The sequence below is a fragment of the Macrobrachium nipponense genome, chromosome 20 (genome assembly GCF_015104395.2).
Source record: "Macrobrachium nipponense isolate FS-2020 chromosome 20, ASM1510439v2, whole genome shotgun sequence".
In the NCBI taxonomy this organism is placed as follows: domain Eukaryota; kingdom Metazoa; phylum Arthropoda; class Malacostraca; order Decapoda; family Palaemonidae; genus Macrobrachium; species Macrobrachium nipponense.
This window is the reverse complement of record NC_061089.1, coordinates 61,371,321-61,393,109: the sequence shown is the minus strand read 5'-3', so window position 1 is coordinate 61,393,109 and position 21,789 is coordinate 61,371,321. Positions and strand designations below refer to the sequence as shown.

The following is a 21,789-nucleotide window of genomic DNA, read 5'->3' as shown; positions in this document are numbered from 1 at the left end:
CGACGAAGTCTTTTTGGACGACGACGACGTCTTCGTAAGGGTTTTTTGTGCCCTTTGGCCCTTGACTTTGGGTTTAACTGAAGCACTAGGAGTAGAGTACTGGAGCTCAGCTCCTGTAAAGCCTTGGAAGGAAGCGGGAGAAGAAGATCTAGTGGCGCCCAAGGGAAGCCCTTGGGCGTCCAACATACCTACCTTGACCAACAGGTCGTCAACACCTACCATCGGTTCTACATTTAGGTCTAACGTCGCGACTTCCGCAGAGATATCCTGGCCTGGTTCCTTCATGGATGCAGCGACCTGCTGCTGGATTGCTGTCATAGTCGGGGCTGCTTCCGCCGGGTTGACGTACCCCGTCGACTTGCCGCCTGCAGGGAACAGCAGGACAGCCATCCTCTTCTCAAGAATGTAGGGCTGTCCCTTGGTGGCGTTTTTGCCGAAGCCGCCGACCCAAGCCCTCAGGGTTGCAAGGGCGGTCTCTCTAACAACAGCAGCCTGCAAGAGAGGGCGTCTATTAGTTTAAGTTTAAAGTTGAAGTTCAACCTTAAACTAAAACCGAGCTTAAACCTACAATATTTGGGGATGTATTTCACAACATATAAGGAACTTAAGCTTAAAAGAAATCATTAAAATTAAACTTAAGATATAGTACAGTATTTACAGTCTATATATACAGCTGGAAATACTTACCCCGTCCAAGAACTGACCCACAAGATCATAACAGATCGTACAGGTCTCATGATACCAGACCTGCAGATTCCCATGCGGAGTCGCGCACGGAGCGTGGGACCTACAGACTTCATGTCCGCAGGGGTCCTGGAGCATGGCGTTGCATCCTGGATGCTCACAGTTGGTGGTCTGTAAGTGGAAGGATACATGAGTACCATCAAAGACAACACTTACAGGGCTAATTTAAAACTCCGATGCATGCCGGAGAGTGAAAAATTTTTGGGCATAACCCCTCCCCTATCGCCTGAATAGGCTATGGCTCCGGTGTGAGCCGGCGTATAAAACGGGGCAAGGGAGGGACCCAGCTTAAGATAGCTTAAAACAAACTTATGATAGACTTAAGCATAAAATAGCACTAAATTCCGGAAACGATTCCGAATCACGGTGGTATCCGTCTCTGCCGGTGTGCCGAAGAGACGGGGTGGTTAGATAAATGAGACCAACTGCACGCCTTAGGTCCGCCCGCAGGCGGGATACCAGCTCCCTCCCTCGTAATTGACGGAGCTCCGGTAAGAAGAAAATAGAGCACCGACAACCGGGGAGGGGCGAGAAGGGCGAAAACAGAACTCAAGCCTACAGCGGGGGGGGGGGCAAGGCGGAGCAACAAAGGAGGGGGAGGCCAACCCCCCTACTTCGTCACAACGAAGCACCGTGAAGCAGAGAGACAAGGTCATACCCAGTCCAGCGTCTGTCCAGCCTCCCCTACTCCCTCCGCGTTAGGGAGAGAGGGAGACAGGCCCGGATGGGAGCGAGCCAAGGACGGACCTCCCCTCCCTCCATCCAGCTCTATGGGAGAGCGGGAGGAGGGCCAGGGTCAGGGTTGATTGGGACGGGCGTCTGGCTGTACCGCGATCACAGGGTGACCACGAAACGATAACACGATAAAAACAACGAAATCTATAGCCTAGGATAATGCAACCAAACTGATCAGCGAGATGCAACCGTAGATGTAACAAAACTGATAAAAAGGAAGCAACAAAACTAATGGGGACCATGATATAATAAACCTAGGCTAAGATAACGTACCAGACGCCCTAGGCTAACCAAAATCAAATAAAATAATTAAAATAACACCAAAGTAAGGGGAAAATAAAAATAGTAGGAGAAAAAATCCGGAGTGTGTACGACTAACCCGAGAGAAAGTCTACCAACTCAAAGCTAGCCTGGGCCGATACTAAGAGCTATGGCTAGGGTCTCTGGATAGAAGAGATAATGCCTAAGCAAGGTAAAGAGAGACATGCATGCATGACATAAAACCAATGCAGGCTAGATCCCCTAAAGGCAATAAATTCATAAACAGGTCTAGAGACGCATAAAATAAAGGGAAGGTTCTAGGTATGGGAGACCAAGAACGAACCCGCCACGAGGCAGAGCAATGCCGCCATGCTTCCGACCGAGAATCCGTATTTATACCTAAAAAATGGCAAATACTGACTCAAGGTAGGAAAAAACTAAGTAGGAACCTTTCGGAATACTTAACTTAGCTGATGCGATGGCTGAACGCTCCATAATATCCGAAAATCCTCGAAAAAGGCACGAAAAAACACAGAGATAAAAAATCAGCGTCTCACGGGCCGTCTAACTTAAAGGATGGCCACCAGAGGCGTGGCAGTCCCTAGCGTGGGTTGGAGTAGTAGTAGTTGCTGCCCCGTTCTGTGGGTCGGCTCTCCTCTTGTGGGGTTTTGTTGTGGGAGATTTCTATTGGCAAGAGGTTCGTGGTAGTGATCTCACTCGCCCTAGTGTTCATACCGACGCCCTCCTTGAGGGTGAGCGAGTCAGTTATACTGACCTTTTTCTTTATTTTGTTTATTCTCTGGTATTTGTTAGATCATTTACCTTAGAAATAATGGATTAAAGGATTATTTCGCGCAGCGACACGAACTGAGCCCAGAAATATACATATAAGGTAAAAATGGTTTTTGTACATGCAACTTTCCCGGCAGATATATACTTAGCTATAGTCTCTGACGTCCCGACAGAATTCAAAACTCGCGGCACACGCGACAGGTAGGTCAGGTGACCAGCCCACTCCCGCCGCTGGGTGGCGGGACTAGGAACAATTCCCGTTTTCTAATCAGATTTTTTCTGTCGCCGGTAGCAACAACAACGTTGTTGGTACCTCCTGCTTAGAATCTTTTCTCGTTGGCCGTGGATTACTGTTTGACCTTTGGTGATGTATATTGATCTTTGGCTTTGGCATACGCTTATCGTGGACCGTTTTTTGGATTTTGGATTGGATACTCTTTAAAATGTCTGACATGGTACCTGTATTTAGAGTGTGTACGAAAGAGGAATGTAAGGTGAGGCTACCGAAAGCTTCGGTGGATCCTCACACGGTCTGTAGAAAATGTAGGGGGAATGATTGTTCTGCAACTAATACCTCCGTCTTGAATGTGAGAGTTGACGGAGGTGAATGGAAGAACTTGGCTGCTTATATAAGGAAACTTGAGAAAGACAGAGTAAGGAGGGCTTCCATCAGAAGCTCGAGTAGATCCTGCTCTATTGAGCAGGAAGTAGCTCCTAACTCTTCTGTTAATTCTCCTGCTCATAGTTTGGTTTCAGCCCCTTCCCCCAGCAGTGAACCTGTGGATGCGTCTACGGAAATGGCTGCAATGAGAGCCTCTATAATCAACTTAAAATCGCAACTGCAAGTGATGAAGGATACAGGTAAGCGCAGTGACGTGTGCAGTGATTTGTGCAGTGTCCCCAGTGAAGTGGAGGGGGCGTCTGACCGACTCCGCATTGCTGTCCTGGCCTAAACCTCTTTCAGACTCCCATGACCAAGGGAGGAGAATGTCGAAAGCTGCAAGGGTGGGGGATGTAGAGTATTCCCAACGGTCAGGCGTCCCTTCGGCAGATCCTGTAGCCGCTTCCCAGGCTGCCAAGGACAGCTATTGCAAAAGCGTCCTCAGGAAGTGCTTTTCTGACTCGGACTCTTCGTCTCCAAGAAGAGGATGGAGTTCTGCCTCTAAGTCGCGCCCTCTTAACCCTTAAACGCCGAAGCGGTAAAAAAAAAAATGTCTCCCGTGTGCCGGAGACGTTTCAGAGTGAGCGCGGAAGCGGAAAAAATATTTTTTTCAAAAAATCACAGCACGCTTAGTTTTTAAGATTAAGAGTTCATTTTTGGCTCCTTTTTTGTCATTGCCCTAAGGTAAGTATTGCAACCATCAGAAATGAAAAAAATTATCATTATCATATATAAATACAGGCGGTCCCCGGGTTACGACGGGTCCGGCTTACGACGTTCCGAGGTTACGACGCTTTTTCTTAAATATTAATTGAAAAATCCGCCCTGGGTTACGACGCTTGTTCCGAGGTTACGACGCTGACGCTTCCGACGCTCCGAGTTTACAACGCTTTTAAAAAACACAAACTATGATAAGAATCCTTTATAGTTTAGCACAGTTTCTCTCTCTCTCTCTCTCTCTCTCTCTCTGTATTTTCTGATGAAAATAATCACTAATTAGTGTATTTTGATGTTTATTTTCATGACTAAATACATTTCATAAAATATAAAATTAATCAGACTGCAATCATGAAGCCAACAAATACATATGTATTTTTTAGAATTCCTTCTTCTCTTTTTAATATTACATTACAATGTTTCATTATAGCTGTCAGTAACTCGGTATCTCCATAAAAATAATAATTCTCTCTCTCTCTCTCTCTCTCTCTCTCTCTCTCTCTCTCTCTCTCTCTCTCTCTCTCTCTCTCTCTCTCTCTACTACAAAGATGTATGTTTTTTTGTATGATAAAGAAATGATTTACTATTTTCAAATATTAATATTAATTTATACAGCAATAATATCAATTCAATAAAGAAAATACCATAGTGAATTAGTAAGATTTTAGCTTATATTTAAAAAATTATGGAAGAATGAAGGAAATCCCAGTCTTCTCTGTAACCTTTTCCTCAGATGCAGGTACTAAAACTGTCAGATATATCAAGTTCTGTGACAGCCCGAGGAAGAGGTTGGGGGAAGAGCTGCAGTGTTGCAATGACGTGGTCTGAAATTTTCCCCCCCTCTCTCTCTCTCTCTCTCTCTCTCATTCTCTCTCTCTCTCTCTCTCTCTCTCTCTCCCTCTCTCTCATTTACTGAGACTCGAGATTTTTTATGTACTTGTACTATTTGTTTTTTAATACTTTCAAATAAGAATAATAAAAATAAAATAATAATAAAAATAATAAAACTGTAATTACAAAATTCATATGTGATAGTATTTTAAAGAAATACAATACGTACTAATCTATCCATGTCACTTTTAATTAAGGTTAACTCTCTCTCTCTCTCTCTCTCTCTCTCTCTCTCTCTCTCTCTCTCTCGCTCTCTCTCTCTTTTGCCACACAAGATAATAATGTCATTGTGGTAACTCAATCCCTCTCTTTCGCTGGAAGCGTTATAAGTATTTTTTGAGAGAACAGAGAGAGATAAACACCACCTCTCTCTCTCTCTACTTATTTTAACCGAGATGACAAAGGAAACTTTTTTATGGTACTAGTATGTAAAACGTTTTTATTTGATAATTTCACTTATTTAATAATAATAATAATAATAATAATAATAATAATAATAATAAAACTTTAATTACAAAATTCATAATGGTCGTATTTTAAAGAGATGAAAATGACCTTTCCCATTTCACTTGTAAGGATAATTCCTCCTTATCTTACTGAGATGAGAGAATTTTATATGGTAGATCATGTGTTTATTATATTTTCAAATAATAATAATAATAATAATAATAATGATAATAATAATAATAGAAGTAGTAATAATACGATAACTAATTTTCAAAAGAAAATTCTTCCCTTTGTCTTTTCTGTATCAATTTCCCTAACTCAACTCGAGTGACACTCGGAGCTTAATGCCATACAATGGGCAACGAATTTTAATGGTTTTAGTAATTCTCTCTCTCTCTCTGTCTTCTCTCTCTCTCTCTCTCTCTCTCTCTCTCTCTCTCTCTCTCTCTTACTGAGATGAGATCATTTTCATGGACATGTATGTAATAAGTTTATCATTAATATTTTCCAATAATAATACTTATTAACTGTAAGTACAAAATTCATATCTGAGTATTTTAAATACAATAATCATTCCATTTCTCTCTTTTAAATACTGTGAGGACAACTCTCTCTCTCTCTCTCTCTCTCTCTCTCTCTCTCTCTCTCTCTCTCTCTCTCTCTCTCTCTCCACAAGATACTTTGTCATACATTTGGTGTTTCTATTTCTTCCTTTTATCTCTCTCGCTCTCAGCAAAAGAATTGATAGACAGACAAACATAATTGCACAGTCCTCTCTTTCTCTCTTCTCTGGAGAAATATATGTGTTTATGGGAGGGGGAAAAAGTTGCCTACAGACTCATTTCAATCTATTGAAACCGTAAGGAGTTATTTTTTTTTCTCTCTCTCTCTCTCTCTCTTGTATTTTAATGAAAATATACAGTAATTTGTGAATACACAGTGTTGCACGTGAAAAAAAAAAAAGTAAATTAGTGATAATTTTAGAGATAAGCCCTAAGAAAAATTGCAAATTAGTAGTGAAATTTTCCCTGTGGACATGTTTTCAAGAACGTTGTTCCGGCTTACGACGATTTTCGGGTTACGACGCGTCTTAAGAACGGAACCCCCGTCGTAACCCGGGGACCGCCTGTAATGCGATATATGATAGCGCAAAAACAAAATTTCATATATAATTGTATTTAAATCGTGCTGTGCGCAAAACGGTTAAAGATAATAAGTTACTTTTTTTTTCGTTGTAATGTACACTAAATTGTGATCATTTTGGTATATAACACATTGTAAAACAATAAAAGCAACACAGAGAAAATATTATCACAAAATAATGCATGAATTCGTAACGCGCGGACGTAAACAAATATTTTTTTCAAAAATTCACCATAAATATAAATATTGTCCTAGAAACTTCCAATTTTTTCTTTCAAAATGAGAAAAATGATTGAACTATTTACTATATTGTAAGAATATTAGCTTACAAATGCAGTTTTTGACCATATCTGACGAGTTAAAGTTGACCGAATGTCGAATTTTTTTTATATATTTTTTTATATGTAATTATTTCGGAAATAATAAAAGCTACAACTTTCAAATATTTTTTGCTTTATTGTACATGAAATTGCGCACATTTTCATATATAAAACTCTATGAAATGCCTAATATGAAATGGAGCAAATATTCCGAGAATGGGACTTGAGCATTTCGGAGATTTGTGGCGGAGAATCCGCGCGCGGAGGGAAGGAAAGTTTTTTTTAAAAATTCACCATAAATTTAAATATTGTGCTAGAGACTTCGAATTTGTTTCACGATGAAGATAAATGACTGAATATTACTAGACTGTAAGAGTTTTATCTTACAGTTGCGTTTTTCGACCATTTCGGTAGAGTCAAATTTGACCGAACGTGGTTTTTTTCTATTTATCGTGATTTATATGCAAATATTTCTAAAATGAGAAAAGCTACAACCGTCAACTATTTTTTGTTGTATTATACATGAAATTGCACACATTTTCATATATAAAACTTTATGTAACGGCTAATTTAAAATGGTGCAAACATTACCACAATCGCACGTATGATTTTTTCGGAAGAGTTACCGCGCGGACGTAAAGAAAATGTAATTTTATTTATAAATTCACCATAAATCGAAATATTGTGCTAGAGACTTCCAATTTGTTGCAAAATGAAGGTAAATGATTGAATATTACTAGAATATAAGCGTTTTTAGCTTATCAATTGCGTTTTTTCGACCATTTCGGTAGAGTCAAAGTTGACCGAAGGTTGAAAATTTGTCACATCATTTTTTATATGAAAATATTTCAAAATTGATAAAAGCTACAACCATGGGTTGTTTTTAGTTGTATTGTGCATGAAATTGCACACATTTTCATATATAAAACTTTATGTAACGGCTAATTTAAAATGGTGCAAACATTACCACAATCGCATGTATGATTTTTTTCGGAAGAGTTACCGCGCGGACGTAAGGAAAAAGTTTTTTCATAAATTCACCATAAATCGAAATATTGTGCTAGAGACTTCCAATTAGTTTCAAAATTAAGGTAAATGATTGAATATTACTAAAATATAAGAGTTTTAGCTTACAATTGCGTTTTTCGACCATTTCGGTAGAGTCAAAGTTGACCAAAGGTTGAAATTTTGGCACTTATCGTTATTTATATGAAAATATCTCAAAACTGATAAAAGCTACAATCATGAGTATTTTTTTGTTGTATTTTACATAAAAATGCGCACATTTTCATATTAATACTCCAGTAACGGCTAATTTTAAAATGGTAAAAACATTATGTCAAAGTGACGAAATAATTTCCGAGATGTGTCACAGATACTTTTTTAGTGCGGCAAGAAAGAAATTCGCGCTTGCGCACCTGCGTAACGATTGTAAACAAAACAACACCTTGATCCGTGAACTCCCAGCATCCCCCAAGGCGCATGATTCAAGAGTTTTCGGCTGGTAGGCCTAAAAGTATTTTTCCGCAAATTTTTAAAAAAACTTTTGTATGTCGACGTAAAATACGTCCAGTCGGCACCCGAGAGACAAAAAATGTCGACGTAAAATACGTCCAGTCGGCGTTTAAGGGTTAAGAGAGCCTGGAAGCCGCCAGCAAGCGAAACTTTGCATTCCAGTCCTGAACCTTTTCCAGAGTATTCTCCTGCTCGTAAGAAGAGAGCGCCGAGATCTCCTGACTCTTCTCCGGAAGGTTTCATACAATCAACTTACCTGTCAGATATATACATAGCTAAGACTCGTCGTCCTCGACAGAAATTTCAAATTTCGCGCCACTCGCTACAGGTAGGTCAGGTGATCTACCGGCCTGCCCTGGGCGGCAGGACTAGGAACCATTCCCGTTTTCTACTCATATATTTTCTGTCGCCGTGGTATCAACATCGTTGCTGCCACCTCTTGACTGGAATTCGCTTTTTTCTAAGCAATTGATCATCTTTTTGTGGACTTTTGGTGACGTACCTGGATCGTTGTTTTGGCTATTGCGCTACTGTGGACTGGATTTTGGACTTGGCTTTTTTATTTTTTCTTCAGAATGTCTGATTCAAGTGTTTGTGTGAGAATGTGTGTGAATGTAGGCTGCAAGGTGAGGATACCGAAAGCTTCGGTTGATCCTCACACTGTATGTCGCAAATGTAGGGGTTTTGATTGTTCTATTTCTAACACCTGTCATGAGTGTGAAGGTTGAATGTTGAGGAATGGAAGACTCTAACTTCTTACTTGAAGAAGTTAGAAAGGGATAGAGTCAGAAGGGCTGCATCTAAGATGGCGGGTAGTTGTACAAGGCCTATTGAGCCTTTGGATAATTCTAACTCTTCTCTTAATTATGATTCTGTATCAGGACCCTCACTGGCCGCACATTCAGATCAGCTTCGGAAATTGCTGAACTGAAGGCTACGCTTCACAGGATGATCCGAAATGGCTACCATAAAAGGTAAGGATTGTGAAAGTGATTTTAGTGAAGTGAGTGTCCCCAGTGTTGTGGAGGGGGCGTCTGACCGTCTCTGCGACGCTCCCAGGCCTAGACCTCTTCCAAGCTCCCAAGCCCAGAGGAGAAGGAAAGTCGAAAGCCGTACGGAGGTTGTGGAGAATTCCCCCCGTCAGGCGTCCCTTCAGCAGGTGCTGTTTATAGACAGCCTGCTCAGGACCGCTATCGAAAAAGCGTCCTCAGAGAGTGCTTCTCTTCGTCCGCTTCTCCCTCTCCTAAACGAGGGTGGAAGGATTCGGACTTGTCAGGCCCCTGAAAAGGCACTGGAGAGATCCTGGTTTGGATTCAAGCCCAGAACGCTTTTCGGAAGAAGAGCCTCCTTCTATCAAGAAGGCGAAGAGGGTTTCGCCGTCCCATGATGGGGGCAACACGCCTTCGAGGTCTCCCTCTCCCGTTCAAGAAGACGCAGGAGAAGCGTCCAAAAGGATCATTTTGGCGGTACAGGAAACAGCTTTCCGCCCTAGTAGGAGTCCTTTCGAAGGATCCTCCTCGTAAGAAAGACGTCAGACTGCCGGTCAAGAAGACTCGTCTTCCTTCTCCCACCAGGAGTGAGGCTCCTGTGAGACGTGAGTCTTTTGAGATCTCAGATAGAGACTCATGGGAAGATCTGGATTCGACAGACAAGCGCGTAGCAACAGCCAAGCGCGAGGCGTCCTACAGACGAGAAGCGTCCTCTAAGAGAGAGTCAGACAAGCGAGAAACGCATTACAGACGAGAGGATTCTCCCAGATGGGATACGTCTGCCAGATCAGTAGCTTCAGCCGAGCGCGGAGTAACAAACAGGCGTGAGCATTCATTCCAAGCGTGAGGCTCCAGAAAAGCATCTGTCATGCAAGGATGGGACTTCAGGAAGACGCGAGACTTCAACAAGGCACGAGGCGTCAGTCAGGCGAGAGACTTTGAAGGCGCGAGGCACCAGTCAGGCGCGAGGCGCCAGCCAAGCGCGAAGAGTCAGTCAGGCGCGAGACGCCAGCCAAGCGCGAGGATCTTGCCAGGCGCGAGGCGCCAGCCAAGCGCGAGGAGTCAGCCAGGCGCGAGGCGCCAGCCAAGCGCGAGGCGCCAGCCAGGCGCGAGCGCCAGCCAAGTACGAAGAGCCAGTCAAGCATAGGAGCTCTTTACACTCTCTTAGCCCCTCTCCTATTAGGAGTTTGTCCCCAGTAGAGAGAATTGTTGGACAAGAAGAACCACCCGGAACGAGAAGTGGCCTCATCCTACTGATCCGATTATGGAAGAGGAATCAGAGGACGAGTCTCCACAGTAAGGAAGGACTGTCGAAACTACAAAGTCTTGACAGCTCTCCTTCTCCAGGAATACGGAGATGCATTGATCCCTGCTGCTCCTCCTTCGCCTCGTTCACTGTTTTCATGCTCGAAGACTCCGAAATCGTCGGCGTTCGTGAAGATGAGACCGACGATTTCTATGAAGAGAGCTCTGCAATCGCTGGATAACTGGATGCTTACTAAGAAGGAGTTAGTAAGGACAGTCTTTTGCATGCTCCCCCATAGACTGACCGGCAAGAGAGGGATTTGGTACCAGACTGGGCGAGAATATGGGTCTCACTCTCCTGCTTCAGCTGAAGCTGACTTTTCCAGTCTGGTAGACGCAATCCAGGAGACATAGCCTTCACACGGCTAAGATTACTTGGGGCCTTTCAGAGTTGGATCATCTCCTCAAGGGACTTTTTCACATTCTAGAAGTCTTTAACTTCCTAGATTGGTCCCTTGGGGTGATGTCCAAGAAGGCTCATGCCCCTGAAGGGCTAGAACCGGATGTACTCCTAGCAATTTGTCATGTATTGACAAGGCGGTGCAAGACGGCTCAGGGGAAGTTTCTTCCTTGTTTGGAGCAGGTCTCTTGAAGAAGAAGAGATCTGTGTTTAGCGCTTTCTTGACGAAAGCAGTATCTCACTCACAAAGAGCAGCTTTGTTATTCGCCCCTAGGTCTGATTTTCTGTTCCCGTCACAGTTGGTGAAGGATATTTCCCGATCGCTGACGGAGAAAGCGACTCAAGATCTTCTCCTGCAATCGTCCAGGAAGAAGAGACCAGTAATGGTGGGAGAAAAGAAAGTGGCGTCTACTCCTGTTCGGCCCTTTCGAGGTGGCCCTCCAACTAGAGTTACCGCTAAAAGGAAAACGACCGAGAGAAGAGGTCGAGCCTCGTTCCGCCCTTTAAAAGGGAAAGTGAAGTGGCGCTCCTCCAAACACCAGTAGGTGCCAGGCTCGGGGATTTGCGGAAGCCTGGACTCGCATCGACACAGATCCTTGGTCGATGTCGGTTCTTCAGAAGGGATATCTCATTCCTTTCCTGGACAATCCTCCCCTGACGTCAACTCCGAGGGAATTGTCCGCCAATTACAAGGACCACCCTGTGTTGAAAGATACTCTTCAACAAATGGTGGATCAGATGTGGGACAAGAGAGCTATAGAACTTGTGCTGGATCAAAGCTCCCCGGGGGTGGGGTTTTACAATCGTCTTTTCTTGGTTGCGAAAGCCTCGGGGGGATGGGAGACCAGTTCTGGATGTCAGCGCTCTGAACAAGTTTGTTCAAAAACAGAAGTTCTCCATGGAAACCTCTGCTTCAGTCCTGGCGGCTCTTCGCCAAGGGGATTGGATGGTGTCTCTGGATCTCAGGAAGCAATTTTTTCACGTCCCGATCCATCCTTCGTCGAAGAAGTACCTCCGTTTCATGACGGGGGGAAGGATCTTCCAATTCAGAGCCTTGTGCTTCGGCCTGTCGACGGCGCCTCAGGTTCACGAACTTTTTGAAAAATGTGCGAGATGGCTTCATCTGAAAGGAATCAGTATATCTCTTTATCTAGACGATGGCTTATCAGAGCAAAGTCGAGAACAGTGTTTGGAGGACCTGAATGTGACAATAAAACCTTATAAAGACTTTAGGATTACTCGTGAACCTCGAGAAGTCCCAACTGATCCCCAGCCAGAACTTGGTCTATCTGGGGATTCGGATGGATTCTCGGGGTTTTCGAGTATTTCCTTCTCAAGAGAGACTAGCGAGAGGTTTAGAAAAAGTCTCTCTCTTCCTAAGGAAGGAACGGACTTCGGCGAGGGAATGGTTGAGCCTGTTAGGGACCATTTCCTCACTCGAACAGTTCTTTCACCTAGGAAGACTTCATCTCGTCCTCTTCAGTTCTTCCTCAGAAGTTCGTGGAACATGAAGACAGGACTTCTCTCGGACTTTTTTCCCATTCCAGATCTGATAAAACGACATCTAGAATGGTTACTCCCACTGAGGGAAAACAAAGGTACTTCCCTGGAAATACAGAGCCCAAACCTTGTATTGTTTTCCGACGCGTCGGAAAAAGGTTGGGGAGCAACTTTGGGAAAGAGAGAAGTGTCAGGCACTTGGAATGCTCTTCAAGTGTCCTGGCACATAAACTGCAAAGAACTGCTAGCTGTACACCTAGCTCTAAAGAGCTTCGAACCGTTAGTTTGCAACAAAATAGTTCAAGTGAATGCGGACAATACAACCGCTCTGGCATACATTCGGAAGCAGGAGGTACTCACTCGTATGCCCTTTACGAACTCACGAGAAAACTTCTGTTGTGGACATCCCAGAGGAAACATCTCTCTCTTTGACGAGGTTCGTTCAGGGAGTAAGGAACGTACGAGCGGACAGGGCTGAGCAGGAGGAACCAGGTCCTTCATACCGAGTGGACCCTCCACTCAGAAGTTTGCCTCAAGCTCTGGTCTCTTTGGGGAACTCCTCATGTCGACCTCTTTGCCACGTTCCTCTCGAGGAGACTGGAAGTCTTCTGTTCAGTGGTAAAGATCCCAGAGCTCTAGCAGTAGACGCCTTCCTACTAGATTGGTCTCAGGTAGACGCTTTACGCATTCCCCCATTCAAGATTCTGGGGCAAGTACTCAGGAAGTTTGTGACTTCAAAGGGGACAAGAATGACCCTGATAGCCCCCTTTTTGGCCAGCTCAAGAATGGTTTCCAGAGGTACTGGAGTGGGTAGTAGACTTCCCCAGATCCCTTCCACAAAGGAGGGATCTTCTCAGACAACCACACTTCGAGAGGTTTCATCAAAACCTCCCCGCTCTCGCTCTGACTGCCTTTCGACTATCGAAAGACTTGTCAGAGCGAGAGGCTTTCTAGTAAAGCAGCAAGCTCGATCGCTAGAGGCCCGGAGAACTTCCACTATCCGGGTTTACCAATCCAAGTGGGAAGTTTTTAGAAGGTGGTGTAAGTCAAAGAAGTTGTCCTCCTCCAGTACCTCTGTAGCAGAAATAGCTGATTTTCTGTTATTTCTGAGGGAAGAGTCGCAGCTCTCCGTAGCCACGATAAAGGGCTATAGAAGTATGCTATCGGCCGTCTTTAGGAATAGAGGCTAGATTTGGGAAACAATAAGGATCTGCATGATCTGATTAGGTCGTTTGAGACCAAGAAGTCTAGAATGACTTCTCCCCCTAACTGGAATCTAGACGTAGTACTGAAGTTCTTGGCTTCAGAGAGATTTGAAACCCCTACATTTGGCCTCGTTTCGTGATATAACGAGAAAATGTTTTATTCCTTTGTCACTGGCAACGGCAAAAGGGTTAGCGAACTGCACGCCCTTAGTGACAAAGTCGGGTTCAATATAGATTCAGCCATCTGTTCCTTCAAGGAATATTCTTAGCGAAGAATGAAAATCCTTCGAAACCCTGGCCGAGAAACTTCGAAGTAAAAGGATTATCGGGTCTCGTCGGCAGGGAACCGGAGAGGTCTCTTTGCCCAGTAAGGGCATTAAAGTTTTACTTGAAAGAAAAAGGAACAGTTGGGAGGTTCTAGACAAGGCCTGTGGTGCTCAGTGAAGGATCCATCAAGACCTATGTCTAAGAATGCATTAGCCTTTTTTGTCAGGAACGTAATTATGGACGCTCATAAGGCTTGCACGGACGATTCCTTAAAACTCCTGAGAGTAAGAGCTCATGAAGTGAGAGCAGTGGCAACGTCTCTCTCTTTTCAGAGAAATATGTCGCTGAAGATATCTTGGAAGCGACATATTGGAGATGTAATTCTGTGTTTGCGGCTCACTATTTTGAAGGACGTGCGTGTGACCTATGAAAAATGTTTTTCATTAGGTCCTTTTTGTGTCTGCGGGCACAATCCTGGGTACAGGAGCTTACAACAATCCTTAAATATAGATATGTTCTTTAGACTTTCTGCTGAACAAGTGCAGTGTCGCACAAGCGGCCAGTCACTTCAGTTCAGTAAGGAACTCTTGTGATATCTTGTAATAGAAAATTTTTTTTAAATTATGTGTGCTTGTGCATTGTGGTTTGAGTTACGGTTGTTGCGAAGAGTTGGGGATAACTCTGAGCAATTTTTAATACTAACATGGTGGTTAGGATCAGTGGTCGGGATTGATTGTTTGCTCCTTAATAAGGTGTGTTGTCATGTAAGTGGATCAGCACCCATGACAAAGTCCTTTCAGGCTCTGCCGAGTAAGTGGATAAGACCCCTTCGGCAGACCCACAAGAATTCTTCGGCCATAGATCACATATCTCGCTAAAGTTTTCTTGAGGTGATGCAGACTACGGGGAAAACACCCACGAAGTCTACCCACCTATTCAGGTAGGAACCAAGGTTTTTAATTTATACCTACAACAGATGTTGTTTACCTGTCTATTCTAGTAGTAGCTGTCTCTACCCTCCACCGAAGGGTGCCAATCAGCTATGTATATATCTGACAGGTAAGTTGATTGTATGAAAATGATATTGTATAATACAATAAAGTTTCATACATACTTACCTGCAGATATATACGATTAGGGCCCACCCAGCCTCCCCGCAAGGAGGACAGGTGGAAGAGAAAAATATATGAGTAGGAAAACGGGAATGGTTCCTAGTCCTGCCGCCCAGGGCAGGCCGGTAGATCACTGACCTACCTGTAGCGAGTGGCGCGAAATTTGAATTTCTGTCGAGGACGACGGAGTCTTAGCTATGTATATATCTGCCAGGTAAGTATGTATGAAACTTTATTGTATTATAACAATATCATTTTTGCTTATAAGACGAAGGAAGTTTTGGTAGGACTCCAGCAGCAGTTGTCCGCCTTGGTAGGAGTTCTTTCAGAAGGCTCTTCTCGGAAGAAAGACGTTTCTCTTCCCATCAAGAGTTCAGTTAGGAGAGCCTCAGATAGTAGGGGCGCTCTGCGCCAGCATACGCTCCTCGCCTGAAAGGTTTTCGTCCCCAGCGAAACCTTCTTCAGTTGCTTACGACCTGAATCGTATGTCCTCTCCTTCTAAGCGCGCTGATCGAAAACTCCCTTCGAGGAAGAGTTCTCCCAGGAGTTTTTCTCGAGGCGCTTGCGCCTCTCCTGACAAGTACCAGGAGCCTGAGAGCCTCCTTCTGTCTGATTATTCGCGGATCTCTCGTGAGAGAATCCGTTCGTCTAAGCGCTCCGGGAGAGAAGAGAGCCCCTCTCTTTTCAGAGCTCCTCAAGAAGGTAGGAGCATTCGTTCATCCTCCAGACGATCTTCGAAGGAACAACCCTCTCCTTCTGGCAAGTGCCCAGAAATCAGGAGGCCTTTAGGAAATAGTGGATCTTATAGATATCCTTCTAAGGACTCAAGAGTCTTGCCGAGTAGGCACCAGGATTTTGACAAGTGCTCTTCGCCTCCCAGGAGTTAGGAGAGAATCAAGCGCCCACCCCTCCTACTGGACGCCAGGATCAAAGGAGCTATTCGCCTTCTAGGCACATTCACCAGGACGCAAACGCCTCTTCTACTTGGCGACAGGAGCAAGGAGTTCTCCTTTCTCCTCGCAGGCGCTCTTCGCCTCCCAGGCGCCCTCACCAGGACGCAAGCGCCTCTCCTTCTTGGCACCAGGAACAAGGCGTTCTCCTTTCTCCTCGCAGGCGCTCTTCGCCTCCCAGGCGCCCTCACCAGGACGCAAGCGCCTCTCCTTGGCGCCAGGAACAAGGCGTTCTCCTTTCTCCTCGCAGGCGCGCTTCGCCTCACAGGCGCCTTATCCAGGACGCAAGCGCCTCTCCTGGCAGGCGCAAGGAGCAGATCAGAAGCCCGAGTATAGGGGAGCTCCATAGGCCTCATACAAGCGCCTCTCCTGTCAAGCTCCTAGAAACTAGGAAACTCCAGGACTCATGCAGGAAGGAGGATAGGAGCAAGTGTTCGGATAATATCCAACAAGTGGATCTTGACTCTCCTTCAGATAGGAATCGTGAGAGAAAGAGGCTTCTTTCTCCGGATCGAACTTCCAGGAAAGGGAAAGAATGTGTTTTCTCCTCATAAGGATCTTTCTCCTGGGAAGCCCGCTTCTCCTGCCAGCAGCTCTCCGTTGGAAGAAGTTTTCGGAAGAAGAAACCCAAATCCCCAAAGATGCAGGGAGTTTTCTGACTATAAGAGACTAGCTTCTCTTCTGTTGCAAGTGTTTGGAGACTCTCTACGCCCGTCGGATCCCCCTTCTCCAGGGTCTTTGTTATCCAGTACGAAACTGTCGAAGTCCCCCTCCTTCGTCAGGATGACCCCTACTCTTTCTATGAGAAAGTCTCTTAAGAGTCTTGAGAGCTGGCTCAGATCGAGAAAGTAAGTGGGGAAGACGGTATTCGCTTGCCCTCCTTCCAAGCTGACAGGTAAACCGGGTATGTGGTATGACACCAAGGAGCCGATGGGCCTGGGACTCCCTTCGTCCTCAGACGCTGACTTTTCCGCCCTGGTGGATTCGTCAAGACGACGCTCTCTGCAATCTGCAAAAGCCTCTTGGGGGATGTGTGAGGTAGATCATCTCATCAAGGGCCTGTTCAAGACTCTTGAAGTCTTTAATTTTATACATTCAACTTCCCTGGCAGATATATACTTAGCTATAGACTCCGTCGTCCCCGACAGAAATTCGAATTTCGCGGCACACGCTACAGGTAGGTCAGGTGATCTACCGCCACTGCTGCTGGGTGGCAGAACTAGGAACCATCCCATTTTCTAAAACAGATTTGCTCTGTCGAGGGTAGCCATAACATCGTTATTGTTACCTCCTGACTTGGATTTCGTTTTTCATCGCCGTTGATCTCTGGACTGTCTTTTTGGTGATGTATTTGGATCTGTGGTTTGGCATACGCTTTTGTGGAACGTTTTTTGGATTTTGGCTTTGGATTTTGCTCAAAAATGTCTGATTCTAGCTGCGAAGTTAGAAGATGTATGAATGAGGGTTGTTTGGTGAGGCTACCGAAAGTGTCGTTAGATCCTCACAAGGTATGCAAGAAGTGTAGGGGATGTGAATGCACGAGAAATAACACGTGTGATGAATGTGTGAATATGGATGAGGAAGGATGGAAGAAACTAGATTCCTACTTAAGGAAACTAGAGAGAGATAGGGTTAGAAAGGCTGTCTCTAGAAGTATGAGTAGATCACGCTCTAACGAGCCAGTTAGTATAACTAACCCCCAAGTAATTGCTTCCTCACATGCAGTATCAACCTCTCCCGTAGCAGATGTTGCAAGTTCTGCTATGGAGATTGCAAATCTGAAGACCGCATTAAGAAGGATGGAGCTTGAATGCAAGCTCTTAAAGGTAAGAATGTGGAAAGTGACATAATGTCCCAGTGTAGTGGAGGTGCGTCTGATCGGCTGTCTCGCTCCCAGACCTAGACCTCTTCCAAGCTCCCAGGCCCAGAGGAGAAGGAAATGTCGGACAGTCGTACGGAGGTTACGGAGATCCCCACCGGTCAGGCGTCCCCTCGGCAGAATCTGTAGCGTCCCAGACTGCCAAGGATCGCCATTGGAAAGGCATCCTGAAAGAGTGCTTTCGTCGATCCGATTCGTCTCCTCGAAGAAGTGGATGGACTTCCGACGAATTGTCGCGTCCGATCAAGAGGAGTTGGAAAGCTCCGACGTTGGACTCGAGCCCGGAACGTTTTCCGGACGATTCTCCCTACGAGAGGAAAAGAGCCAAAAGGACAATATCTCGTCTCCTACACCTTCCAGAGCGCATTCTCCTATTCATGACAAAGAGAAGGAAGAAACAGCGACGGACATCCTACGTAAAATGCAGGAGCAGATTTCCTCTTTAGTAGGAGTATGAGAAAAGACCTCCCGAGGAAAAAGGACGATTTTCTTCCGGTTAAGAGATCTCGTCCGAAGGGCGTTCCGGACTCCAGACTTATCATCCTCTACTTCTCGTACGAGTACAGAGAGGAAAATAAAGAAAGAAGGATGAAAAACTCATAGAATTGAGACGCAACATACGGACAATGACGAAGAGTGTCCAAGTCGGACCAGAACCACCCAGGCGCTCGGCGCCAGAATTGGACTACTCGGACGGGAAAAAGTGTCCTACGCGGACGGCGCCAACCAGACACCATTCGCCAGAAGCGGACAGCCCGGACAGGCAGATATGTCCTATGCGGACAACTATGTTCAAGCGATGCCTGCCTACCGCGGACAGCCGTGGCAAGGCGGACAGCCTGGATAGGAAAAAACGTCGTGCGCAGGCAACTCCGTCCAGGGCGCCAGGAGCCAGAAGCGGACAAGACGGACAGGCAGAAGTGTCGTTACTGGAATGACACCAGCCAAGCGCCAAGTTCCATAGTGGACAGCTCGACAGACGACACAGTCCGAGACGGACAGATACGTCCAAGCGCATTGAAAGATTTTCTTCAAAAGAACAATAACGGAGAAATCAACCAGGAAGCGTCTCTTTATGATTTGGACCAGGAACGGATTTCTCTGGACAGAGACGAAAGACGTCACACAGGCGGGCCGTCGTCCTGTTCACGATATGTCCGTTTCTGGTGAAAATCTGCCGCAAGCACAGCTGTCTCCTGAGAAGAATGCAAAATGTCGCACAGGCGGCCGTCATTCTTGTCAGGAGGGCTTAGATGATTATCGGGTTTCTTCTCAGGATCGGCATTCTCCCGACAGGGACACAAGATGTCGCACAGGCGGCCGTCGACCTTGTCGGGAAGCAGTTGATCCTGCGAAGAGTCCTTCACCTTGCGAGAAGAGACGTTCTCCCTCGGCTAATAATGATTCTCCGGTGGAACTTGCATTAGAAGATGTCTCTGACACCGAAGATCAAAAAGCGGCGGGACTATCAGACTACAAAGCGTTGGCTGCGCTTTTACTCCAAGAATGGAGATTCATTGAGTCCTGCCGCTCCTCCTTCTCCTCGGTCGCTGTTCACGAGCGCGAAAACCGCAAAGTCGTCCTCCTTCTTGAAGATGCGGCCAACAATTTCCCATGAAGAAGGCTTTGCAGTCTTTTGGAAATTGGCTTAACTCCAAGAAGGAGGCGGGAAAGACTGTCTTTACCTGCCCTCCCTCCAGACTTTCGGGAGGAGGAGGTATCTTGGTATGAGACAGGCGAAGCAATGGGACTCGCCCTCCCAGCGACTGCAGAGGCAGATTTCTCAACGCTGGTGGACGCGTCAAGGAGACGCTCTCTTTCTTCAGCCAAGACAACTTGGGGAATGTCTGAAATGGACCATCTCCTCAAGGGATTGTTCCATGTCTTGGAAGTTTTCAACTTTCTGGACTGGTCCCTTGGGGTGATGGCCAAGAGGACACAAGACAATGAACAACTGAGCCCCGATATCCTTAATAGTATTTGACTTGTATGGATAAAGCAGTGCAAGACGGATCGGGAGAAGTGGCGGCCTCCCTTTTCGGGCGGGAATACTTAAGAAGAGAACTGTATTCAGTTCTTTTCTTACGAAAGCTGTCTCTCCGGCACAGAGGTCGTCCCTTCTGTACGCTCCTCTGTCTAACCAGCTTTTCCTTCTCAGTTAGTGAAAGATATTTCTCACTCACTTACCGAGAAGGCGACACAGGACCTTCTGGTTCAATCAACCAAAAGGCCGAAGACACTGTTCCTGCCCACGAAGGGGGAGCCACGGGTCCCGAAGCCGCCCTTATCGAGGGAGTTCATCTTCGAGATCCTCCTTTAAGAAGAGAGGAGCAGAAAGAAGAGGTAGGGCTTCTGCCTTAGACCTACCAAGAAAAGCAAATGAACCTCAAGTCCCTCCAAACACCAGTAGGCGCCAGACTACTGAATTTTGCAGAAGAATGGACGTTCGAGAGGGCGGCACAACTGGTCCCTCTCAATTGTGAGGAGAGGATATCTCATCCCCTTTCAGGGACAGACCTACCCATTGACGTCTATTCCGAGAGAACTGTCGGCGAAGTAACGCGGACCCTGTCAAGAGGAAGATCCTTCTGCAATTAGTAGAACAAATGTTGGACAAGGAGGCCATAGAATTAGTACCGGATCCACACTCTCAGGGCTTTTACAATCGACTGTTCCTAGTCCGAAAGCCTCGGGAGGGTGGAGGCCTGTTCCTGGATGGTGAGCGCACTGAACCGATTCGTAGAGAAAACAGAAGTTCTCTATGGAAACATCCAAATCGGTGCTAGCGGCTCTGCGTCCAGGAGATTGGATGGCCTCCTTGGATCTACAAGACGCATATTTTTCACGTCCCTCTTCATCCGTCATCGAGGAAATATCTACGATTCATGATGCAGGGAAGGGTCTTTCAATTCAGGGCCATGTGCTTCGGCCTGTCTACGGCTCCTCAAGTGTTCACCAACCTTATGAGGAACGTAGCACGGTGGCTTCATCTGGAGGGGGTGAACATATCCCTCTATCTGGACGACTGGCTAATAAGGGCCAAGTCAAAAACAACAATGTTTGGAGGACTTAGAAACGACGTTGAATCTCGTTCGCTCACTCGGACTGCTCGTGAACCTCGAGAAGTCTTCAGATGGTCCCCAGCCAAGACATTGTCTATCTGGGGATTCAGATGGATTCTCGGGGTTTCGAGCATTTCCATCGCAAGACAGAATTGCTCGAGGCTTGGAGAAAATATCAAACTTCTTAGGGAAAGAACGAAGCTCAGCGAGGGAATGGTTAAGTCTGGGCACCCTTTCGTTGCTGGAGCAGTTCGTTTTCCCTAGGGAGGCTCAATCTGAGACCTCTGCAATTTACCTGCAAAAGAATGTGGGACAGAAAGAAAGGGGATCTTTCGGATCAGTTTCCGATTCTTGCAAGAAATAAAATTAGACCTGAGGTGGTGGTTAACCCCGCGTTCAGAAGAACGAAGGCATATCCCTTGCGATTCGGAACCCTCTCCTAGTGTTGTTTTCCGACGCCTCGGAAACGGGATGGGGAGCAACTCTAGGAAAGAAGGAAGTGTCAGGAACCTGGACAGGAGAACAGGTGTCCTGGCATATAAATGTAAAAGAACTTATGGCAGTTCATCTAGCCTTGAAATACTTCGAGTCGGAGGTCAGAGCGTGGTAGTCCAGGTTAAATTCGGACAATACCACGGCTCTGGCTTACATCCGAAAACAGGGGGGACTCACTCGCTTACACTATACAAGATAGCGAGAGACCTCTTGATATGGCAGAGGAACGAGGCACTGTATTGCTGATGAGGTTTGTACAAGGGACAAAAAATGTCAGAGCAGACAGACTCAGCAGGAAGAACCAGGTCCCTCCAACAGAGTGGACCCTACACTCCGAAGTCTGCCGAAAGCTTTGGTCTCTCTGGGGGAAGCCTCAGATAGACCTGTTCGCCAACGTTT

General features: G+C 45.7%; 1 protein-coding gene across 3 annotated transcripts in view; it reads left to right on the top strand.

Annotated features, from left to right (window-relative positions):
* LOC135226540 (tetratricopeptide repeat protein 4-like) overlaps positions 1 to 21,789 on the top strand; it is a 119,819-nt gene that overhangs the window by 61,151 nt on the left and 36,879 nt on the right. The gene's annotated exons all lie outside the window — the stretch shown is intronic.